General features: G+C 58.1%; 2 protein-coding genes across 4 annotated transcripts in view; one reads left to right on the top strand and one right to left on the bottom strand.

Annotated features, from left to right (window-relative positions):
• Positions 1–24,037, bottom strand: part of LOC139603907 (zinc finger protein 436-like) — a 623,778-nt gene that overhangs the window by 503,259 nt on the left and 96,482 nt on the right. The gene's annotated exons all lie outside the window — the stretch shown is intronic.
• The window catches only part of LOC139603901 (zinc finger protein 154-like), a 488,962-nt gene that overhangs the window by 227 nt on the left and 464,698 nt on the right, over positions 1–24,037 (top strand). The window lies entirely within an intron of this gene.

Consider the following 24,037-nt stretch of genomic DNA (forward strand, 5'->3'; position numbering starts at 1 on the left):
CCAAGGCTGAGCGGAAAAGGCCCCACGGGGGGACATCGGGGGGTGGCGGTGGCGGCTGCCGGCAGAGGCAGCCTGGAGGAGCAGAGCCCTGTGTCCCCCAGGAGGCCAAAGTGGGGAGGCCAGAGAGGGGGGAGCGCCGCCATTGGCGGGAGCCTCAAGAGCCTGGAGAGGGGCAGGGGGGACTCCTTGGAGCCGCTGCAGCCCAGAGCAGAGAATGAGGGGAGAAGGGAGCCCGGGAGCCCAAACAGCCCCGGCATCCCGAAATGGGGAGAGCCAAGAGGGGGCAGTGCGTCCCCAGAGACGGCCTGGGGGGATCTCGTTGCCCTTGCCTGTGGCACGGAGGCAAATCCCATGCTGTCCTTGTCCTTCCTCGCCCAGAGCAGGAGCTGAGCATGGAGAGCAGGGAGGACAAATGCCCGCGGCAGAACCTGGTGGCAGAGGCCGTTTTGAGCGGCTCCACGGCGCAGGAAGCCAACGGGGAGGAAAAGGCCCGGAGATGCCGCACGAGGAGGGGCTGCAAACGCAGATGGCGGGGATCTGAGGGGGAAAGAGCCAGCCTGGGCCGGGAAGGCGGCCGGAGATGGAGCCAGAGCTCGGAGCTGGTGCTCCATGAGCAGCTCCATGATGGGGAGAAGCCCCACACGTGCGTGGAGTGTGGGAAGAGCTTCAGGTGGAACTCCGAGGTGATCGTGCACCAGAGGATCCACACTGGGGAACGGCCCTACGAGTGTGGGGAGTGTGGGAAGAGCTTCAGCCAGAGCTCCCACCTGATCAGCCACCAGAGGACCCACACTGGGGAGAGGCCCTACGAGTGTGGGGAGTGTGGGAAGAGCTTCAGCCAGAGCTCCAGCCTGATCAGGCACCAGAGCACCCACACTGGGGAGAGGCCCTATGAGTGCTCCAAGTGTGGGAAGAGGTTTCAGACCAGGTCCCATCTTCTCCTACACTATCAGAGTCACACAGAGGAGAGGCCCTTCCAATGCCCCGACTGTGGGAAGGGATTCAAGCACAACTGCAACCTCGTCAGGCACCGGCGCATCCACACTGGGGAGAGGCCCTACGAGTGTGATAAATGCAGGAAGAGGTTTCAGACCAGCTCCAGTCTCCTCATGCACTATCGGATTCACACAGAGGAGAGGCCCTTCCGCTGTCATGACTGCGGGAAGGGATTCAAGCTCATCTCCCACCTCGTCACCCACCGGCGCATCCACACCGGGGAGAGGCCCTACGAGTGTCCCCAGTGTGGGAAGAGCTTCTCCAGCAGCTCTAACTTGACCCGACACCAACGGAGGCACCGGTAAGGGAAGCCCTGCGAGTGCCCCGAGTGCGGGAAGAGCTTCGTGCGCTGCTCCAGCTCCATCCCCCACTGGAGGAGGCACTTTGGGCACAGCCCTGGTCACTCACATTCCCTGTGATCCATGTTGGGAACACTCCTGGCTGCTTCTCTTTTGGTTTGGCCTGAATTTTTTTCTCTTCTCAATCTCTCTGTCCTCCAAAAGTCCGGAGGGATGGAACAGTCACCTCAAAACCACTCAAATTCCATTGAAAATAACTGAATGTTAACCCAAAAAGGCTCAATCCTACCTTAAATTCCTTGTTCCCTCCTCAAAAAAACTCAATCCCATGCCAAACTCAATCCATTCCACAGCCACCAGGGTGAGATGGGGTTGGAAGGAGATTGGGAGAAGTGGGATCCCAATTTGGAGCAATGGGATTGGGATTGTGTGGGGCTGGGTGTGTGGGTTGTATTTGATAGCAAATAAAACTTTCAGAGTTACTGATTTCTGTCCCATTTATTTTCAGTCAATTCTGTTTGCAGAGTGCCACCTTCTCAGCTGATTCAATTCCTATAAAAATCCCATTTTTTAATTCATCTAACCCAAACAATCCAAAAACCAATATTGAAATAAAACCACCCACACACAATTAATTCTTTAAAAATAATTTTAATTTTTCAAGAGTACTTAAGGATGTTATTAAAGTTTAATTGTTTGGTTGAAATGTCTGAGAAATTATAGTGGTGTTTGGTTTTGTGTTTAGTATATTTGTAATATGAATTGTTTAACTAAGAGGTGTTAGATTGCTTGTTAGTTTCTTTAGATATTTTTATCTAAAGTACATTGGTCATCGAGTTAAAATTTTCAAAAGGGATTTCTTGATATATAATTTGTTTATTTATATGCATTGGTAATATTATAGTAATAGTTATTTTTGGTTTGAGTTAAATCATAGTTGGAGTATTGTAAAGAAGAGTTGAGATTTTTTTAATTATAATTTATTTAATTTCAATTATTATTTCTTTGTTTATAATTTTATTGCAATTTGTTGAGGGGATAGGAAGGAAGTTCAAGGGCAGGAACATTTTTTCCTGGCTGGGAACTGGAATTCCAGACCCTGGGAGTGTGTGCAGGACCCCACAGACTGGGATCAAAGATGGGCTAGGATCACCTGGACTGGGATCAAATATGGGCTTGGATCCTTTGGATTGGGGCTGCACAGGCTGGGACCATATGGATCAGGACCACACAGACTGAGATCAACTGGACTGGGATCAAATATGGACTGGGACTGTTTCTGAAAGTAACTTTGTTATGTAGTTTTTATTTCTGTTATTAATCAGTGAAATAGCTGCTTGTGTTAAACTGCCAGCTTGGATGGGATAACATCCAATGCACACTGGATGAGGACACCTGTACAGATCTGCCAACTCTCAGCACTCCCCGTCTGAAGGCAGAGTGCACCAAGGCCCAAAACCTGGAGGTGATAAAGAGAAGGAGCCAAAACCACAGCCAAGAAACACACATGCTCTGAAAAGGCAGACCCAGGGAGGGGCCATGTAAAATCATTCCTGGAATATGTAAAGTAGTTGATGGATATGCATGAGGCTCTATGAATATGCACCAGGCTGATGTAAGGGGAAAGGTATTTCAGGGCGATGCTGATTCCTTGGTTGTGGTTTTAGTCCATTCTTATCACCTCCAGTTTTTGGGCTTTGGTTCACTCTGACTCTGAGAAATTGAGGTTTTGGGATTTTTAGTATGTTGTGGATGGAAGCAAAATGGAGGGCACAGTATTTCGTCCTGGGTTTTTTCTTCATGCTTCTTCCTTCTTCTTCATGGGTTTGGGTGGCTTTTTGTAATTGGGCAGAAATTCCACATTGCAGGCTCTTTGGGATCAGTTATTAGGTTAAAAGGGAAAATAATCTAGGTGTCAGTTCCTAATTGGATAGTTTAGTCTTAAAAGACCTTGGAACAAGAGATTGTTGGCCATTTTGTGCCTTCTAATGAAAAGCTGCTGAACTCCCAGTAATGAGGCTGTTTTACCGATAAGAAATAATAAACACTTGAGTCTGAACATGAATTACTGTCTCAAGTGCCTTCAATCCAGAGCCAGTGAAACCAACAACTGGTACCCCACAGCTAGAGGTAGTGCCAAGGCAGAACTTGTTCATGCTCTTTTCCCCTGGTGATTTTCTACTCCCGTCCAGACTCTGATAGCAAAGCCGTGCTGGTGACAAAAGATTGACCTTGGCATCCTGGGGCACTTTCTGGGTGGGTGTTTGAATCTGCTTTTCCAGGCCTCGGGCTGAGCAGGGTGAGGCCGAGGCCTGGGCCCCTCCAGGCGGCGCCGGGAGCGCCCGGGGCAGCGGCGAGGGGCGGCCCTGAGGGGCGGCACAGGGGGCATTTCCCCCGAGCGGGCGGGCGGGCGGGCGGCGGGGAAAGGCGCCCTGGGCACAAGGGCAGGCACAAGGGCCCCGGCTCTCTGCAGTGCGGGCGGCCCAGCGCCGATCGCTGCTCCCGGAGCCGCTGCCAGGGCCGGGTCTCCTCCCCGCCGCTGACCCTGCACCTGCAGCGCTGCCTCCGCCTCTGCCGGGCTCCCCGGCACGGACGGCAAGGACGTGGACACGCTGCAGCAGGGGCCCAGCAGGGACACCCAGATGGTGCCGGGGCTGCAGCTCCTCTCCTGCAAGGAAAGGCTGACACAGCTCGGCTTCTTCAGCCTGGGAAAGAGACCCAGCCTTGATCCAGCTGTGGCCTTCCAGTACCTGAGGGCAACACACAAGAAAGCTGGACAGGGACTTTGTACGAGGGCAGGCAAGGACAGGACAAGGGAGAATGGATCCAAATGGAGAGAGATTAGGTTTAGGTAAGGGATTCAGAAAAAAGGCTCTCCTGGAACAGGTTGCCCAGAGAAGGTGGGCATGTCCCGTCCCTGACAGTGTTCAAGGCCAGGCTGCATGGAGCTCTAGACAAGCCGGTCCAGTGCAAGGGGTCCCCAGCCACAGCAGGGGGGTTGCAGCCATGGGATTTTCCAGATCCCTTCCAAGCCAAACCATGCCACGACTCCATGATTCTGGGATACTTCCCCTCCTCATCCTCTGGCAGAAAAAGAAACTTGGCCCCAAGTTCCACACTGCAGACCATGTCTTTTGGCAGCCTGCAACTGTGTCAACAGAGGATGAAAAGAGATGACATTACTGACACGATTTTCCTTTTCTATTTGAAAAGTAAATGCTCTGCTCCAGTCCACTCTGGCAAAATTGTCAGAAGAGGCAATTGTTCCCCATGAAATGCTTGGTCTCATGCAAAGAAGAAAGAAGCCAGAAGCCAACAGTCTTCGTTATTGCTACGTTGTTTTCTTTGGTTACTTCTCTAATAGGAATGACTTTGGGGTGTGATCTGTTTGTTTCTCTCTTTCGTTCCTTGGGGCGCGCGGCGGCTCCTCCGTTGGGTTCGCGGGGGCAACGGAGGAACGGCCGCGAGCTCCGGCGGCTCCACAGCAGCAGCAGCAGCAGCGCTTCTCTCGATCGGTTTTCTGCTCGACTTCCCACTCGCTCGACATCCCCTTCTCCCTCTCACACTCACGCTACTCTCGTTCTGTCCCGTGCCGTCCGTGTTCCGCCTCTCCCAGCCTGGCTGATGCCGCGTCCCGCAAGGCGCCCCTCGGCGGGGCCGCCCCGTGCCCGCCCCTGCCCGGCCCGCCGTGGTTCCGCCTCGGCCGGACTCTCTCCGTCCTGGCTGTGGCGCCGCTGGAAGAGCCGCTCGCTCTGGTGCTGGCGGAGCAGCGCGGGCTTTTGGCTGCGCCTGGCGCGGGCTCTGGCCCAGCCCCGGCCGAGGCCCCGGCCCCGAACGAAGCCCCTGCCGCGGTTCCGCCCGCGGCCGCCCCGCTGCTGCCCGGCTTCCGCCCCGTGGCCGACAGCGTGGCCGGCAGCTGCCCCGCTCCGAGCTCCGCCGCTCGCCAGCTCGGCCGCCGGCCCCGAGCCGCTGCAGCCCGGGGCGGCTCGGCAAGCAGCAGCACGCCGGGCGGGCGGGTGCCCCGGGCAGAAGAGCGGCAGCGCGGTGCCGCCCGCACGGGCGGAGAGGCCTCCCCTAGAGCAGCTCTAGCGGCAGGGCCCGCTGCTGGGCAGCGGCGGCTGCGGCAGCGTTTACTCCGGTCCCCGCCTCGCCGATGGCGCCCCGGGAAGAGACGGGGCCGGCTCGGAGGGTGGCGGCGGGCGGCGAGCGACAAGCTCAGCCCGCCTCTGGCCTTGGCTCGCAGGCGGCCATCAAGCGAGTGTCCCGGGAGCGCATCTCGGAGTGGGCGCGGCTGGGGAGTGAGCGGGGCCAGCGGGAGGAGCCGGCGGGGCGAGCAGGACGGGGCTGTGGCGAGGCCCGGCAGGGCGGCAGCCGGAACGCTGCGAGGGCAGCGAGCGTGGAGTGAGCGGGGGCCGCGCAGCGCCCCGGGCCGGGCCATGGCGAGCCGCGGCGGGGCCGGGCAGGGGCTGCCCGAGGCGCGGCGCAGCATCGGCCCCGCTGACGGCATCGCGGTCCCCCCGCAGTGCAAGGGCGCCCTTGTGGCCCTGGAGCTGGCGCTGCTGTGGATGGTGTCGCGGCCTGGCTTCCGCGGCGTCGTGCGGCTCCTGGACTGGTTCGAGGTGCCCGAGGGCTTCGCGCTGATCATGGAGCGTCCGCAGCGCTGTCAGCACCTCTGGTACTTCCTGCACGAGCGGCGGTTCCTGACGGAGCCCGTGGGGCGGGGGCTGTTCCGCCAGGTGCTGGAGGCCATGGGGCACTGCAGCAGCCGCGGCGTCCTGCACCCCCACATCAAGGCCGAGAACGTCCTCGTCGACCTGGCCACGGGTGAGGCGAAGTTCATCGACTTCGGCTGCGGCACGATCCTCCAGGACACGTTCTACACCCGGATGTCAGGTGAGCCCAAAGCCGGGGCCCAGCTGGGCAGCAGAAGTTCCTCCCTTGGCTGGCATAGGGGGAAGAGGGAGGGAAGGAAGGAGGCAAGGAAGGAGGGGGAATCCTTCTTCAGCCAGCTGCAGCCAAGTTGCTTTTTGGCAGGGCAGGGGCTGGCTGTTGTGGAACGGGAGCTGGCTGGGAGGGAGGGAGCAGCATGGGCCTGATGAGCTGCGCCCGTGTCCCATAGGAACGCCGGAGTACAGCCCACCAGAGTGGATCCTCTTTGGCTGCTACCATGGCCAGTCAGCCACCATCTGGTCCCTGGGCATCCTGCTCTATGAGCTGCTCTGAGGGCACCTTCCTTTCCACACCAACGAGAGGACATCGTCCGGGGCCAGCTCTTCTTCCTGCCCCGGGTGTCTCAAGGTGGGGATGAGCCTTCAAGGCACGAGGGGAAGAACGGGGTTGGGAGGGGCGGCTGGCACATAAGCGTCCTGCTCTTGCAGCTGGTGAGGAGGTGCATCTCCTGGGCTTAGCTGGAGGAGGTGGCACCTGTGCCTCTGTGCTGGTGTCCTCCGCAAAAGAGGATTGATAGGAAGCTTTTGGCTGCAGCTCTGAGCACTCCGGGTGTGGCCTGGGCGCTGTGGAATGTGGGAGAGCATGGACAGGAGCCTTGTCCCGCTGAGCGGCGGTTTCTGGTTTCTCTCCACAGAGTGCCAGCACCTCATCAGGTGGTGTTTATGCATGGATCCCACAGACAGGCCAGCCCTTGAGGACCTTTTTGAGCATTCTTGGCTGCAGGAGCCCTGCCTGGCCCAGGAGACAGCAGAGATGCCTCCCTGTGCACAGGAGGATCCAGGAGCCCAGCAAGCAGCAGCGGCACGCGTCTCGTGGCGCTGGAAGAAAACCCCGGAGTGTTTCCCTGCGGCCGCGGCGCAGAGGAGAGAGCGCAGCCGAGGAGATGCTGCTTCCGCTGGTCCCCGCGAGCTGTGGAGGGAGCGGCTCCGTGCTGCCCGTCCCATTGGAGAAGTGGTGGCAGTGTGGTGAAGGTGCCACGGACTGGGACAGGGGAAACATCCTCCTGCAGCTCAATGGCATCGTGATGTCCCCGCAAGCCGGGGCACAGCTGGCGCGTTCTTCTGGAGCACGACGTGGAGCTGGGAACACCATCCTGGAGCTGGCCGCTGGCGGGGCAGAGCCGATTGGCTTTGGCCGCGGCCCCTGCCTGGAGGACACGCTCTGCGCCCCGATGGAATCAAGATGAGTCCCCAGCCGGCGCAGGGGCGGGGGGATGCTGGTGCTCCCAGGCACGGCAGGGCTCGGCCTGGCCACGCGCCGGAGGTTCCCCGCTCGGCGGCGCTGGGGAATATTAATTTTCCCTCCGGCCGCCGAGCTGCTTTTTGGCAGGACAGGGGACGGATGTTGTGGAAGGGGAGCCGGCTCCTGGCCTTGCTGACAGCTTCTGCCAGCCAGCCTGGCACGGGCTGAGGCGGGGGCAGCCAGCCTGACAAAAGCATCCATCCATGTGGATGGGGGCGGCAGAGGGGGACGGGTTCCCAAGCCGTGCCCCAGCTGGTCTGCTCTGCAGGCCCTTGAGGAAGGGGTGCGTTTATGGGCGGGAGAGGTGCGGATTTTCCCTGCCCGTGGACAGGTTTAATTCTCACAGGGAGTGGTCAGACCCTCCTCAGGCCCATGAAACGGTGACAGGCTTTGTGCTTTTTCTTGTTTCCAGGTCTTGTTTTGAATTGACTTTCGTGCAATTGTTCTTTGTTTTTCCCAGGAGGATTACACCTGGTGCCCGGACCGGACGGGGAAGCGCCTGCAGCGTCCGTGGAGCGCGTCCAGTGCCAGCGCTGCCCCAGGGGCCACGGTCTGCAGGGACAGCCCCTTCCAGAAGGACGAGGACCTGGTTTGGGATCGGCTCCTCTCCTGGCAGCAGCTCTGCAGAGGTGGGCACCCGGCTCCACAGCTCGGCTGGCAGAAGGGCTCCGGGCAGGCGGCAGCGGGCACACGGGCATCCCGCTCTTGCAGCTGCTGAGGAGGTTGCTGTGCCGGGATTAAGCAGAGGAGGTGGAATGTGGCCTGCCCCGCTGCCCTTCTCTAAAAACAGAGAATGGGTCGGGAGGTTTGGGCTCTGAGCAGAGCCAGCAGCCTGGCCCGGGCACAGGCCCTGGCGGGACAGGGGGACAGGAGCCTGCTGCCACTGACCGTGGCTCTCTGGTTTCTCTCCGCAGGCTGCCAGCACCTCATGCCATGGGAACGGCACCGCTCGGCCTGCCAGGCTGGGAGGGCTGGAGGGCGGCCGGTGTTCATTTGCTGTCAAAAATAAATTGGGGTTTTTTGTCATTGTCATCATTGGAGCGTTTCTTTCCTCCTTTTCCAAGCTCTTGGCCTCCCTTCCTCCAGGGTAATCTTTTTTGTCCTTCCTCAACCGCTTGACGGCATTTGGCAGGGGGGGTTAAGCAACGTGAAAAATTCAACAACAGTTCCTGTTGCCAACTGCAGCAGCCCCTTCAAGAGCCCTGAGCTTCCACCAAGGTCAGTGTGTGCCTTGCAAAAGGAAGTGCTTTGCAGTGATGGGGTTGTTGCCCTGCTGCAAAAGCTGGGAGGAAATCAGAAATGGGAAAATGCCAATTTGGCTCAACCACCTCCCAGGTTCTTCATCTTTTCCCTCTTCTCCATGATAGGCAGGCAGGGTTGGACTCCAGCAAGGTTCAAGTTCTTGGTGCTCTCTGGCATCAAAGGGATCAAGTAAACTCTTGTACGCAGGGACTACAACAGGGCTACTTGTCAGAACCCAGGAAATTCCCCTGGCTGCCCTGGAGGACTCGAGCCCCTGCCCAGGGGGCTCAGAGACCCTGGCACAGAGCCCAAGACCCCTGTGCCTTTGATTTAGCCCTTGGACAAAACAACCTTACATGAAGAATTGCGAGCCATGAAAGTTTAAGTAGAATGATAGTGAATTTATCACAGGGTGAAATATAGATTGTTGGGGTTTCTAGAATGGGGCTTCAGGGGGCAAGATGGAGGAATCTGGGCATGTCCAGCCTTTCTCCTTCTTCTTGGCCTCCATCTTCCGCTGTGATGGTGGCACTTTCAGTTTGGTTTAGAGTAGAAGCACACTGTCTAACATAGGTGATAGGTATTGGAAAGTCATTGTAAATATTGTACAGGTAGTTTTTAGGATAAAAAGATAACACCACCCTGGGGCAGGCAGAATGCCATAGAATGTCTTGCTGAGCAGACCTTGGCAGGACAGGAGAAAGAATTTTATAGATAACATACAAGAAACAACCTTGAGAGCCAGAAATGAAGAGCTCTGACTCCTTCTTTGAGCACCAGGCTGGGAAAAGAGACTTTGGAACTTATCTCGGGCTCACTCTGACCAGCCAGAGACCCCGAGAGCATGAGTCCGTAAGACGAAATCTTGAAGGATTGGCTCCAAAACATAAATATCCTTGTTGGCCGTGTCTTCTTGACCAAGAAATCCTTCAAAGCTCTTGTAACTACAAGTCTTGAGGCCCTGTGAGCCATGCGGTGCAGATGGGAGCCCAACTCACCCTTCCTGTCTATGGAGAAGAGAAGAAAAAGCAATGGCATCATCTGAAAAACTCAGAGGTCCGCTCTCTAGCTCCTTCCAAACTCCTTCAAATCACCCAAAGTGCAATTTAGCTACAAATAGGTGTCAAAGACTCTTTGTGCTGGCTCTTGGACACCAGAGCAGCTGCTTTAGAATGTTTCACAGAACCCTGTGCAGTTCTGTGGTGCCAGAAATGGATCATTTGAAGAAACTTTCCCAACTGACTTGCATGGAGGTTTGTTTGAAGGGTATTTGAGGAGAAAGGCTCCCGGCAGAGCTCTGGCCTTTGGCCTAGCTGTGTCCCCTGCTGATTGTCAAGTGTGCCATCAGCTGCAGGGCTTTCTGGGCTAAAACTATCATCAAGTCACTGGGACTTGCTCTTTTTGGCCTCTAAAAGCTGGACCCACTTTCGGGGGAAATTTGGAGACCTCATCTCTGGGAGGATGGAGCAGCTAGGATTTTCCCAGTTGCTGGGAATGGTTCTCCAGGCCCTGGGTGTAAAACAGGGCTGCCCAGCAAGTGCGGATCTGCAAGATGATAAACAATTGTCTTGCTTTGAAAAGAGAGGTGTCTGCTAAGGAAGGCAGAAGCCTTCTCTGAAATGGAAAATGTCAATCCCCTCCCTTCAAATGATTCTCATTTAGAAATTCAAATGCTCTTGGGGAAAGATATGGGGATAGGACTGAGCCCGCAGAGCCGGGCAGCGTTTGCTGATGCTCTGAGCCCTTGCTAAAGATCCTGTGCGGGCTGTCTCAGACACCTGGGGCCAGGGATTCCTTCCAAGCTGGGCCACTTTGGCTGGGCCGGGGGCGGCCCCGGGGCAGAAGGCAGTGTGTGCAAGGGCCCTGGGTGGCACGCTGCAGCACGGGCACCGTGCCACGGAACGGAAGCCGGTGTCCAAGGCCCCTTTGTGACACGTGGGAAATAGAAGCTTGCCCGGCTGCTGGCAACACGCAACGGGGCACAACGGGACAGAGCGGTGCCGTGAGGAGCCCCCGCACAGCGCACTCGCTCCCGTCTGACCCGGAGCTTCTCCGTGGCGCTGTTCCTGCAGCTGAGCTCGAGGCCAGAGCACAGGACTCGCTGACCCGTGGCCTTCCTGAGGCTTCTATTCTGCAGCTGCCCTCAAGGGCAGAGCGTGGGACTTGGTGCCCCGGAGCTTTCCCAAGGCATCTCTCCTGCAAGTAGCTCCGGGCACAGCCATGGAGCAGAGAGCCCCGAGAGTGCCCAAGCTGGCCTGGGTGGAGGAGGAGGAGGAGAAAGAAGAAGGCCCTGGAGCTGCCCCAGCAGAGGAGACAGAAGAGGTGGTGCCGTTCCATCCACCACAGGAGGGTGAGTGGCAGAGCTGGGCTGCAGGGCTGGAGCCTGCAGCCAATTGGCGCCATGCCATGCCATGCCATGCCATGCCATGCCATGCCATGCCATGCCATGCCATGCCATGCCATCCCCTGGGGAAATGCCCATGGACAGGAAGGAAGAGGGGCCTGGGCAGACACCCCGCAGTGGCCGTGCTCCATCCCCTGGGGCATCCCGGGGCTCTCCCTGCCTGGGCAGCGCAGGGCTGGGCTCTGTTCTCCGGCCTCTCCCGCAGCCCCTCAGCTCTGGGTGCCATCGCTCTTTGCCAGATGCAGCCCTGGAGCGCACACAAGAGCAGGAATCCAGCCGTGGCCGCTTCCGCAGAACAGCGCAGGTACCTGCAGCCACCCCCACCTGGGCTGGGCCTGCTGTCCCTGCTCAGCCCAGCACCGTGTGTGCAGCACTCCATGCAACATCCCCGGCCTCTTGCCCTTCTCCTACAGCTCGTCTGCGACTTTATCTGGAGCATTGGGCAGGAAGAGACCAGCACCATGGGCGCTGGGCTCAGAGCTCACTCAGAGCTCCTCAGTCATGAGACAAGTGCCGCCCTGCTGGATTTGCTCCTGGAGAAGGGTGTTGCCAGGCCAGAACAAGTGAGCAGCCTGGGGCCAGGCTTCAATTCCCCCATGAGTCCCGTGGCTTCCCCAGCCACGCCTGCTGGTCCCTGGGAGCCTTTGAGGCCATGGCAGTGTGCTGGCAAGGGAAGCACTTCTCTGGGGACCCTGGGGACATCGCTCCCTCTGGCAGCTTTCCAAGTCTCCCCGTGCCTTCTCTAGGTGCCCGCCATGGTGAGGTCCATTCACCGATGGCTCCTGGCCAATGATTCTGCCCAGCACAGGCTGGACAAGGCCCTGCTGAATCTCACCAGAGCACACCCGGGTGAGGCAGTGGTGACGCTCCTGTGTGCGGCCCCGTCCTGTGACAGGTATGGGGTCCACCTGCCCAGAGGGCTCAGGCCTCCCCAGCCCATCACCCTGTACCGCCTGGCCCAGGTGTCTGAGCAACAGAGAGTTCCAGGGCCCTCTGGCTGCTGCCTTTCCCAGCCCTGGAACGTCAGCCCCTGAGCCTGCTGCCTGCTCCCTTGCCGTCCCTCAGGGGCCTGTCCCCACAGGGCTGGGCTGCCTGGCTGCTGCTGGCCAGGCCCAGTGGGCAGAGGAAGAGCCGGCGGTCAGCCCGGGCCCCTAGGGATGCCCAGGCCACGGTGCTGTGTCTGAGACCCCCCTGAGACAGAGCTCTAACCCCTCAGAGCTGCCATCTCCATGTGGAAGACCACCATGTGCTCGTCCAGGACTGCAGAGCCAGTGCTGCTGATCCTCCTGGATGTGCTGGGCAGCTGGCCCAAGCACAGCACGTGCACCTCCGATGGGGACAAATCGGGTGTCTTTGGCCTGGCTGTGAGTTTCTGCAAGTGGCCTTTGCTGGCCCCAAGGCCGCCTCTCCAGCAGCTCTCCATCCTCCTTCCCCCACTGCATCTCCCTGCCTCAGGCGCTGGCCTGAAACCTGGCCCAGGGGCAGCCTCAGGCCCACCAGGCCCCGTGCTCCCCCTGCCAAGGTCTCTGCGCGCCTCTCCCTGCCCTGCTCGGGCCCTGCCCCAGGGACACCTGGGCACTGAGCGCTGTCTCGGGGGCCTTTGTCCCTTGCAGGCAACCATGGTGATGTGGAAGATGCTCCAGGAGCCCCATGTGCCACGTGTAGTGACGTCGTATTTCCCCCAGCTATTTGTGCATCTGCTCTTCCAAGTGTTCTTCAGCACAGAAGAGATGCCAGAGGAGGTCGATGCCTTCTGGAAGGAATGCCTGCAAGAGCACGGCCTTGCCACCAGCCCCAACAGGTGCTCCATGCCAGTCCTCCTGTCCCTGCCACGTGGCCTGCCAAGGAGCCAGTGCTGCCAGGGTGACCTGGCCTTTGCTGTGCACACAGGTTTGCAGTGCAGACCCTGAAGTCCCTGCTCTGCCGAAAGCAGTACAAGGAGGTGGTGCTGTCAGTGGAACGCAAGCGTGGCTGGGACACGCTGCTCTGTGCTGACACCCGCCACTATGCCGTGGGTCTGCTGGCCAGGTGAGACTCCCCTTCTCCCCATTGCTCCCGGCATTTGTGCCCTGTGCCCGGGCTGTCCCACACAGTCCCTGTGGCCCTGGGTCACAGGGCCTTGTCACCGAGGGTCGGCCAAGCAGACTGGAAAAGGCTGGGAGGGGAGAGAGCACAGGAGGAGACACCTCCTAAAGGGCCCAGGTCCCCTTGCAGGACGGTGGTGAAAGACCAGCAGGCTCTGCCAGCCTGTCCTTGGAGAGATTTGCTCAGGTTCCTGGTCCCTTTTTCGCCCTCCTAGGGAGATGCGCCATGCTTGTCTTGGGTTGGGTTCCAGTATTGCACTCCACCTCCTCTGGCTGCTCAGCACACAGGAGCCACACTGGGATCTGCCCGCCCTGGCGTTCCTTGTGGAGGTGAGCCGGGTGTGCAGCGCTGCCTGGCTGAGCTGCCTCCCAGCTCTCTGCCCTCTGGGAGCCGCAGCCACCTGGGACGCTGCCCGCGCCCTGTGCTGCTACTGCTGCTGCTGCTGCTGCTGCTGCTGCTGCTGCTGCTGCTGCTGCTGCTGCCTGGGCCCAGCCCTGTGCGGCTCCGGGCTCCTGCCGGCCGGCTCCCCCATCACTGGCCTGTGCCTTTCAGCTCCTCCAGTGCCTGGATGCCAGTGAATGTGGTGCCAGTGTTGTGAAGGTCTCTTCAAGGTACCTGCAGAGCGAGTGCAGGGAGAGGCGTCGCCTGGCGCTCAGGGCCCTGCTGGAGCTCATTGATGATCCCTCAATGGTGAGAAGGGGGCGGTGGCTGAAGCTGCGCTGGGAACGCAGTCACTTGGCCTGGCCTGGGCTTGGGCCGCTGGGGCAGCTGCTCCCAGCTCTCCTGCCTCCCGCTTCAGCTGCCCACGTGCTTCGGGACAGGCCTTTGGCCTCTGGGCCCTGCGGCAGCAGGATGGCCTTTCACAGACTTGTGTTCCGCACAGGCCGAAAGAATGTGGAGCCTGACCCAAAGCCTCATGGACCTACTGTGCGACAATGATGCAGAGATCGCTGGGATGACCCTCATCACACTCAGCTTTCTATTCCTGCACAAATCACATATTCTGATGTCAACCCCCATTGCCCTGCAGCTGGCTGAGGCGCTCCTGCCACTCTTTGACCACGTAAGGCTCTGTGCCCCCAGCCACAGCCGCCGGCTGCTGCCTGGAAACTGTGTGCCCTGAGCATTTCCAGCCCTGTGCCCAGGGGGTCCTGGAGGAGCCAACGCTGAGCTAGTTTTTCTTTTTATTTTCCTACAGGATAATAGCCAGGTCCAGCTGCTCTCCATCAAACTCTTCCGAGACATGATGGAGTATTTGGAAGAGAGAGAAAACCCTTTGGAAAGCCCTGTACAACAGAGCTTGCTTGCACTCCTCTTCCACTGCCATGATGAGAATCAGCGTGTGGCAGAGGTGAGGACTCGTGGGCTGCTGCTGTTCCCCTGGCAGGGGGCTCGGCTGCCTCCTGCCCTGCGCCTGCTGGATCGCAGCCTCCTGCAGGCCATGGCACGGGGACGCGGGTGCCGTGCCCTGGGCTGTGGGGCCATCTCCGCGTCCCTGCTGCTCTCCAGGCTTCTCGGGAAGTGCTGCTTTGTGCGGTCAAGTTGATGAACAGGAGGGATCTCAAGAAGCTGGTGAAGGAGCAGAAACTGTGGAAGTTCAGCGAGTGCCTGGTAAGGAGGGCCTGCAAGGCCCAGCCTCAGGCTGGAGAAGGCCCCTGAGGGCGGCGCTCAGTGTGCGGGCCGGGCAGCTGTGCCCCTGCCCGCTGCGGCAGCCAGAGGCCGCGCGGGCTCCTCCCCAGGCTCCCGTGGGCCCGAGCTGGGTGCCCGTGGAGCCCCGGCCCGGCGGGGCTGCGGGGCGGCACCGCGGCTCCCCGGGCAGCAGCCGGCCCGCTGCCCCCTGCCCTCGGGAGCCCTTGGCCGGCGGCTGCTGGCCGCGCCTCAGGGCTGTACGGGCAGGGGAGGCCGGGGCTGGGCGCAGGCAGCGCCCGGCCCAGGGGCTGAGCCCGCGCCAAGCCTTCCCTCCTGCCGCTCTCTGCAGCTGGCAGAGGACAGGAGCCGAGCGGCTGAGCACCTGCGCCGGGCCCTGCGCTACCTGCAGAGCCCACAGGAGCCCCTGCGAGAGGCGGCCATCAGCTTCATGGGTGAGCCACGAGCCCGCGCTCCCTCCCCGGCCCGGCCCGCCGCAGCTCGGCCCCGGCCCCGCCTGCTGCCCCGGCAGCGCCAGCCGGGCCCGGCGCCGTGGAGCCCCGCCTGGGCTGGGCATTGCTGCTGCCGCCCTCTGGCAGCCGTGCCCTGGGGCGGCAGCGTGCGCCAAGGGCCGGGCTGAGCCCTGCCGGGCCAGCAGCCCGTGTGGCCACAGCGCCGGCAGCGCCGCTGGCAGGGAGCTGTGCCGCTGCCGCCGTGACAGGCTCTGTGTTCACAGGCATGGCCGGGCGGCGCCTGAGGGGGCAGCAGCGAGAGCTGCAGCTGATCTGCGCTGGTGAGTGAGGGCAGCGGGCTGGCAGCGGGGGCTGCCGGGGGGGAGCTGCAAGCCCTGCCCCGGCTGCGGAGGGCTCTGCTCCCGTGGCCAGAGCACACTGAGCTTTCAGGGCCACGGGGGCCATTGGTGGCCCGCAGCTTCGGCCTGATCGCCTTGCTCCCTGCTCCCTCCTGGCCATGGCAAGAGCCGCCTGGCATGGCCCTTGCAGGGGGCTCTCCTCGGCTCCCCGCACATCCGGCTCTGACCCTGGCTCTGTTGCTCTCTCTTGCACCCCTTGAAGACAAAACAAATGACATCAGCCTCGCCGTCGGAAGCCTGGCAATTCAAACCCTCTGCATCCTCAAGTCAGGAGAGCGGGCTCCCATCTCCAGCTTCCAGTGGCTCCTAAATCACCTGCGCAGGGCATGGAAGAGACGGCCTCGTGTGTCACGGCTCGGCTGCCTGCCCTGCTGCAGCTCTGTGGAGAGCTGATCCCAGAAGCTCTTTTTGCTGGGGCCACCTGAGTCAGGAGGAATTTTCTTTTACTTCAAGAATGTTCTTTTCTTTTTTTTTTTTTTTTTTTTCCCTTTACCATGTAAATATAGACTGTGGTCTAATACACAGACTGCCAGGATCTTTCTTTTGCTGCCCAGGGTGCGCAGGGCCCAGGGGCAGAGGGGATAAAGGGTGCTTGTGCTCAGCCAGCTGCCCAGGCGTGCAGTGGGCAAGGGGAAATGGCCAGAAGGCCCTTGGCCTTTGGTGGTTCTGCTGAAGCCTTTGTGCTGCCCACAGAGCGGCTGGGCAGGGGCCGGAGCTGCGGGGATCCCTGCCAGAGCGCTGCCTGGAGATGGCCACAAGCCCTGTGCCAGGCAGGAAGCGCCATCCGTGCCCTCCTGCCCGTCTGCTGCTGGCTGCCTTGCTGAGGGCTCCCAGGTGCCTCTGCCTGGGGCTGCTCTGGAGCTGCTGTGGGGCTGCGGCGCTGCTGCCGGGCAGCTTGGCCGCGCTGGGGCAGGGCCTGAGGGGCTGGGGCGCTGGCAAGCCCTGAGCAATGGGGCTGTCAGAGGCCACAAGCAGCCCCCTGGCAGCCGCCTTCTTCCTGCCAGAGCTGACTTGCCAGGCGGATCCTGGGCCCTCTGGAACTAACAGTTTAATGAAAGGTGGAATCTGTTGCTCTTAAGAGCAAAGATTCATAGCTGGAATAAAGAGTGTTCAGCCCAGCTGTTTCTACAATGAGGCCGTATTTCATCCCCCCTGAAAGTCCTTCATGTTTGCACAGAAAACTGTCCCTGCACAGCCCAATGAATTCCATCACTTCAGCTGGCCAAACAACCACTGTGGTCAAGTGGGGTCTGAGCAGCTTCCAGGATCCCAAGCAGCTTCAGAAGCTTCATTTTACACCTCCTCTTCTCCCAGTGAATACCCAGCACCACCATCACTGTGGACCCATAGCTATGGATCACTGGCCTGGCCAGCACAGGGCTAATGTTTGCATCAGCCAGGAGGAGCTGCTCTGCCTGGCTGTCTGTCTCAGCCTCAGCCCTGAGACCCCAAATGCCTCCATTCTGGCCCAATCCTTCCTGGTGCTGAGCATAAGAACTCGTGCAGACAAGAGCAGGGAGGGAATCTCCCCAGCCGTTTATCAGCTCAGCAACAAGACCTTGGCACCAGGCTGTTATCTGTAGCAGAAAGCAGCAGCAGGAAGGAGACACCAGATCACCAGCCCCAGGCCATGCCCCTGGTGCTGTCCTTACCAGTGATCAGTGTCTGCAGCTCTCCAGGAGCTCAGGGAGCAGGGATGCTCCTCACCATCTCATCTTACCCATGCACCCAAAGCCACGGCCAGCTGTGTGCTCCTGCCCACCAGCACATGCCAAGGCACAGCGTGGGATTCTTGGGGAGGTGTCCTCTGCAGGGCCAGGAGCTGGACTTGGTGATGCTTGGGGGTCCTTTCCAGCCCAGGATATTTTGTGATTCTAAGGCTTTGGCCAGCCCAGGTTTCAGCCACCTCCCTGATCCAGGTGTGATTGACCCCAAACCAGATCTTGCCTCTGTCTACCCTCCAGTGCAAGGAACATGTTGCATCAACCCCAGACCCCTGCTTGTGTCTGATGGATCATGCTGACCTTTTCAACATATTTCTTGGAGTATTAAAAAACATTATCTGACAATAAAACAAACAAACAAAAAAAAAAAAACAAAAACCAAACCAAACCAAACCAAAAAAACAAAACAAACCCAAAAAAACAAACCAAAAAGCCAACAAACCAGCCCAAACGAAATCAATTTGGGTAATGATGGCCTTTTGTTCCAGTTTATCCTGCACCAAACTCCACAGATGCTAACTCTGAACATTTCCCAGACCTTCACAGCAGAGCTTGGAAGTGTCTCTCTGATTTATTGGTTTTTTCATGACACGTGCATTTCTCCTATATAATCCCAGTGTTTTGCTTAGAAGCCATATTATACCTGTGAATCAATCTTCTTCATTTGAACATCTAGGACAGATTCACACATCATTTCACCATTAACTAGGATAGACTCAGCCTTGCAGATCTTTCAGGTTTCAAGCCTGGCTGTGTTGTTTCAGTTCTCTGCTGCTGCCTGTGTTTTGTGAAAAAAAAAAAAATTAAATAACCAGACTTTGGGACTTTCTGTTGTGGCTTGAAGAAGAACACAGGTTGTTTCATCGCTGTTGTGAGACATGTGTTACCCGGCTCATTAATTCACAATAGTTCTTCTTTTCTCTGCCTTTTTCATGCTGATGTGATACATTTGTGAAGTCCAGGGTTGTACTGCAAGTGATTAATGCTGCAGTAAAGTCTGATAAACTGAGATTCCAACAAAAAAGTGTGAAAAATGTAACCTCTAAAGTTCTGAAAGCTCACATGTGACGAAACCCATAAATCACCCCAGAAGCAGTCATTATGGTGAGTTACTAACGTGATTATGCAGCTGCATTTGTCATCATTTCCCATTACGTAGAGAATAAACCTGTCAGGCTGATTTATGGCAGAGGGCTCCACAAGATGGGAACTGGCACCTGTACTGTTCTGTGGAAACGATGAGAAATGCTGTGTGTGCTCAAGTGCTGAATGGAAAAGGAAGGAGGGGAGATAACTGTTCTTTGAAGGCAGTGATTCAGGGACAAAGACTTCAGAGAGGAGTCATGCTTACACCCATGGGATGGCAGGAAGAGTATCCACTAACCTGTCCCAACAGCAGCAGCAGCATCAGAATGCGTTCTCCACAGGTGGAGGGAAGAGAGGAGAGAGGAGGTCTTTTGAGGGGACCAAAGTCAGTCATGGAGAAATCCTAGAAGCCTGGAATGGTTTGGGTCACAAGGAATCTGAAAAACCATCTTGTTCTAACCCCTGCTGTGGGCCGTGACAAACTGAACAGCTGAATGCCTGGCTACTCAGGGGATACTCAAGGTTTTGGATTCCATGCCTGTGCATCTACCGTGGAGCAGCTGGGTCTGCTGGGAGCAGATGGCATCCACCTGAGCTCAGAGCAGGCCAAAAGATGGGCAGATGTGGGACTGAGCAGGGCGAGGGACATCCCTGCACAGCAGCGCTCTGACAAGAGCAGCAGTGGCCTCCTCTCAGTGCCCTTCCCCGAGCAGCAGCCGCTGAACACCATGGTGGCTACACAGATGCTTTTGGCTCTGCAATCCCTTTGTGCTCAAAGGCCACGCTGGGCATTTCAGCTGGGCTGGAAGGTCTGGCTGGGCAGGGAACAGGCAAGAGGCACTGCTGGTGTGAGCTCCATGTGTTCACTGGGGACACAAGGAAGATTCTGTTCATCCAAAGGAAAACACAAGCAGCCAGTCCCTGCTAACACAGCAGTGCGACTCTGTCCAGAGCAGCTCAAATTCTCTGCCAGAACCATCTCCCTGCACCTTCTTGATCTGAAGGGGACTAGAAGTGGTTTCACTGCAGTTCTTTATTTCTGCTGTCTGAGAATGGGAAGGTTTCAGAGAAGGCTTGGATGGACTGGATCAGGGAATAGTCAAGCAAGAAAAACTGAGCAACCATCACCCAACCCCACTCACAGAAGAACAAGTCCCATTAGGAAAAGCACCTCAGGTGTTTTCATAGTTGATAATATGTATCCTACTCAACATTATTGATTATAATCTTTTCCCTTTGGAACCTTATCAGTGGGGACTTCTGCCTGCTTTGTGAAGGGAGCCCCTGGGGCCCATCCCCTCCCAGAGGGGCTGCACTTGCTGCCTGCCGGGGCTTTCATTGCTGGGCCCACTGGGAGCCCCTGAGCTGGGCTGGGCACCAAGGGCGGGGCTGGCCCGGCTGTGATGCCTCTGGCCCCTGTGACACCAGGGGCAGCGTGTCACAATGGGGGCAGCTGGAAAAGGCCCCCGCAGGTAACGCTGGCCCAGCACAGCCTGGGCAAGCGGTGAGTGCGCCCGTGGCGGGGCTGGGCCGGGCCAGGGCCGGGCCACAAGCGCCACACCCGGGCCTGCATTGTCCCCCTGCACCCAGGGCCAGCCCCTGGGGCCGGCGCCTTGGCCGGGGCACGGGGCTGCTGCTGCTGGCCCACTGGCACAGGCCCTGCTGCCTGCCAGCTGCCCGGGGCCCTCTGCTTCTGCCCTCACATCCCTGCACCTCCGGGCCTCACTTCAGCCCCCACAAGCTCCCTTGGCAGCCCCAGTGAAAGCCTTGTCTCTCTCCTCCTGCAGACCATGGCGCACAGAGCAGTCCTGGCTGGGCTTGTGCTGCTCCTCTTCCTGTTCCCACTTTCCGTGGTGGACAGATTTCACGGGGATGGGCAGCCCCGTGCAGAGGAGATGAAAGCGGCCCCCCCAGAGCCAGCTGAGCCTGGCTGGGGACCCTGGCTCCTGGCTGCCTTGCGCTACCTGCACCAGCTCTGGCAAATTGCTCAGCCGCTGCTCCTGCTTTTGGGCTGGTGGCTCAGGCGCAGAAGGGCAGCCACGAGGCAGAGAGCAGCGGCCCAGAGAGCTGAGGAAAAGGCCAGAAGGAGGAAGGTGGAAAGCGAGCGGAGAAGGCAGCTCCTTAGGAAGAGATTCAAAGACATGGAGCAAATGCGCCGGGCCACGAAAGAAATAGAAAAGCAAATGGCCAGGCTGATTGGAATGAATAGGGATACAACCAGGATGCTGAAGGTAGGCAGGGCAGGCTTTTGGAGGAGCACAGGCAGTGGCTGTGTGAAGAAAAGCTTCCTGCTGGAGATGCTCTCTGGGCTGGCCAAGGCGAGCCGCACATCTTTGTGAGCAGCCGGCGCACAGAGCTGCGCTTGCTGCCCAGCACAGCCCTGCGCCGGGGCACAGGCTCCGGGCTCCTGACACACCCTGCCCCTCTGCCCTCTCTCTCCTCACGGGATCTGTAGTAACTGCATCTATTTTAACCCTTTCCCATACAGAGCCTTTGCATCTGCTCGGAGGAAAGCACCATCTGAAGGAATCGGGCCCAATGATTGGAGATTGATTCAATGATTTAAATAGTTTTGAAATATTTAAAATGTTTTCTTTAAAAATAGTTGTCTTTAGCAGCATTTTCAAAACTTTTTATTAATATACTGTAGATTAATACTCTTGTAAGATAACATAAATATTTTAATATTATGTAGTAATAAATAATGGCACTTTTCTTGAGATTACATAGAACTTATAATTCTTCAAAATTACCAAGAATTATTGCAGCTAACCAAACCTGAAGTATACTTTCTTTTTATCTAAACCAGCAAATGTTGCTTAATCTTCATGATCCAATAATTATTTTGTGTCTTGTTTAATATTCATATATACAGTACATAGACTGTTGCTACGAATGCCTATAATCACAATTGGTTAATTTAAATTACACTCTCTGCCCTCCTGTCTTGGGAGGGTGACTTCCCTCAGGCAGCTGCAGTCCCTGTCAAGATGCAATAAAGGCAATGCCTGAACAAACGCTGTGTCTGTGAGTGTCCATGCTGGACTCAGGTGTCAGCTGTGGGGAATTCCTGACACAGGGGCACCACAGCAGCCCTTGGCCATGCAGAGGCTCCTTTCCTCCCCTGCAGCAGCTGCTCCTTTGGTGCTGTGATCCAGCCTCTGCTCTGTGCGATGCCAAATGCAAGAAAACCAGGAGTGCCACCACTCAGACTGTCACTCAGGTCCTGGCAGAGCTCAGGAGCCACCATGGCTGTGTAGGTGTGGAACCTGCAGTGGGCCATGACAGCAGGGACAGCAGGGACAGCAGGGACAGGGGCACACAGCACAGCAATCACAGCCCGGCTGCCCTGGGACAGGCCTGGCAGGCGGACAGGACACGGGGCAGGCAGGAGTCCCCATCCTCTCTGTGCCCTCCTGAGCACAGGCACATAAGGGACAGGGGCAATGGGGACACAGCCGGCCCCTCTCCTCTGGGAATATCCCACCTGCCCAGGGGCCCTGACAGAACGCAGGGGCTGAGGCTCTGCAAGGGGAACCCAAGGGTGAGCAGGAGGACCTCCAAGTTACATCTGCCCACATTCTGCATGCAAACTGCTGTGTGGAGGAGAAAACCAGAGGGGCCTTGCCACAGCAGATCCCATCTGAGGGAAGGTGTTCTCTATTCCTGCACACGGGTGTCCCATGCAACAGGGAGCACATGAATGCACTTTGACACCAGATTCTCAGCCCTGCTCGAGCGCTCTGGCACAGCAGGAGCGGCCATTCCCTAATAACACACGGGTTTGCAACTCTTGTGCAAAGCAACACAAATTGTCTCTCTCCTCCTGCAGACCATGGTGTCCAAATCAGTCCCTGCCCTGCTGGTGCTGCTCCTCTTCCACTTCCCACGGCCCGTGGTGATCAGTTGGGATGAGGATGCAGAGCTGGGCAAAGAGGGCCTGGAGCAGGCTACCCCAGAGGCACCCGAGCCTGCCTGGGGACCCCTGCTCTGGGCAGCCGTGCAGCAGGGGCCCTACTGGGCTGCTGCTGAGCTGCTCTTCCTGCCTTTCTTCCTCTGCCTCAGGCCCAGAAGGGCGGCCATGAAGCAGAGAGCAGCGGCCCGGAGAGCTGAAGAAGAGGCCAGAAGGCGCAGGATGGAAATGGAGCAGAGAAGGCTTCGGGTGTCTGGGGAACATTCCCGGGTGTCTGGGGCTCTCCTGGCCCCGTTCCCAGCCCAGGTTCCCGGGGTTCAGGAGCTGCCCTGGTGCCCGGGCCCCGCGACATCGCCTGGGTGCAGTTGGAGCCCGAGGTGCAGGCGGGCGCCGCCCGCGAGGCCCTGCAGGGCTTCAGCATCACCCAGAGCAGCGCCAGGAAGATCTCCTGCGCCAAAAAGGGACCCAGTTTCCCACCCAAATCCCCTCTCTCCATCCCAAATCCTTCTTTGTGCATTCCAAATCCTTCTTCTTTCACCCCAAATCCCCTTTCCCAGCCCCCAGGGATTTTGGGGCTCCAGAGGGGTTATTGGGGTTTTTCCCAGCATTGTACCCAGGGTCTCTCTGCAGACATTGCACCTGGAGCTGCCCCAAATAAACCCCAAATAACCCCAAATTTTGGGACTGGGGGCGGGGGGGGGGGGGGGTGGTGATTCTAAAATTCGGGGTTTGGGGGTGTTTGACACCTCAGGGTTTGGGGATTTTTGACCCCAAACTTTGGGAATTGGGGATGTTTGACACCCCTGGGTTTGGGATTTGGGGGTTTTTGTTCCCAGGATTTGGGGTTTAAGAGTTTTTTTTTTCCCCAGGATTTGGGGATCAAGGGGTTTGACACGCAAACTATGGGGATGAGGAGGGTTGGACACCTCAGATGCTTCACACCCCAGGATTTGGGGTCAGGGGGTTTTGGCCCCAAAGTTCGGGAATTGGGGGGATTGATCCCAGGATTTGGGGGGATTTAACCCCAAAGTTGGGGGGATCAGGGGGATTTGACACCCCAGAGTTTGGGATCGGGGGGCCTTTGACCCCAAAGTTTTGGGATTGGGGCTTTAGACCCCAAACTTTGGGATCAGGGTGGTTGGACACCCCAGATATTTCAAACCCTAGAGTTGGGGATTGGGGGTTTAGACCCCAAACTTTGGGGGTTGGGGGTGTTTGACACCTCAGGATTTGGGATTTGGGGGTGTTTGACCCCAGACTTTGGGAACGGGGGTGTTGGACACCCCTAATGTTTCAAACCCCAGGATTTGGGGTCAGGGGGATTTAACCCCAACATTTGCAAATTGCAGAGTGTTTGACATCCCAGGATCTGGGATTTGGGGGGTTTAAGGCCTAAAATTTGGGGTTCGGGCTGGGGGGCAGGGGGGGAGGTTGAGATCCCAGAGTTTGGGTCTGGGGGTGTTTGGCCCCCCCCAGTGTTTGAACCCCCAGGATTTGGGGTCCGGGGGAGTTGACCCCAGGATTTGGGGTAATGTTTGATCTCACCTCGAGTTTGGGGTCGGGGTTGAGATCAGGGACATTCCCTGGAGCCAGCGGCGG

Source organism: Agelaius tricolor, unplaced genomic scaffold (genome assembly GCF_023055355.1).
Source record: "Agelaius tricolor isolate 1412-34295 unplaced genomic scaffold, bAgeTri1.0.p SCAF_42, whole genome shotgun sequence".
In the NCBI taxonomy this organism is placed as follows: Eukaryota; Metazoa; Chordata; class Aves; order Passeriformes; family Icteridae; genus Agelaius; species Agelaius tricolor.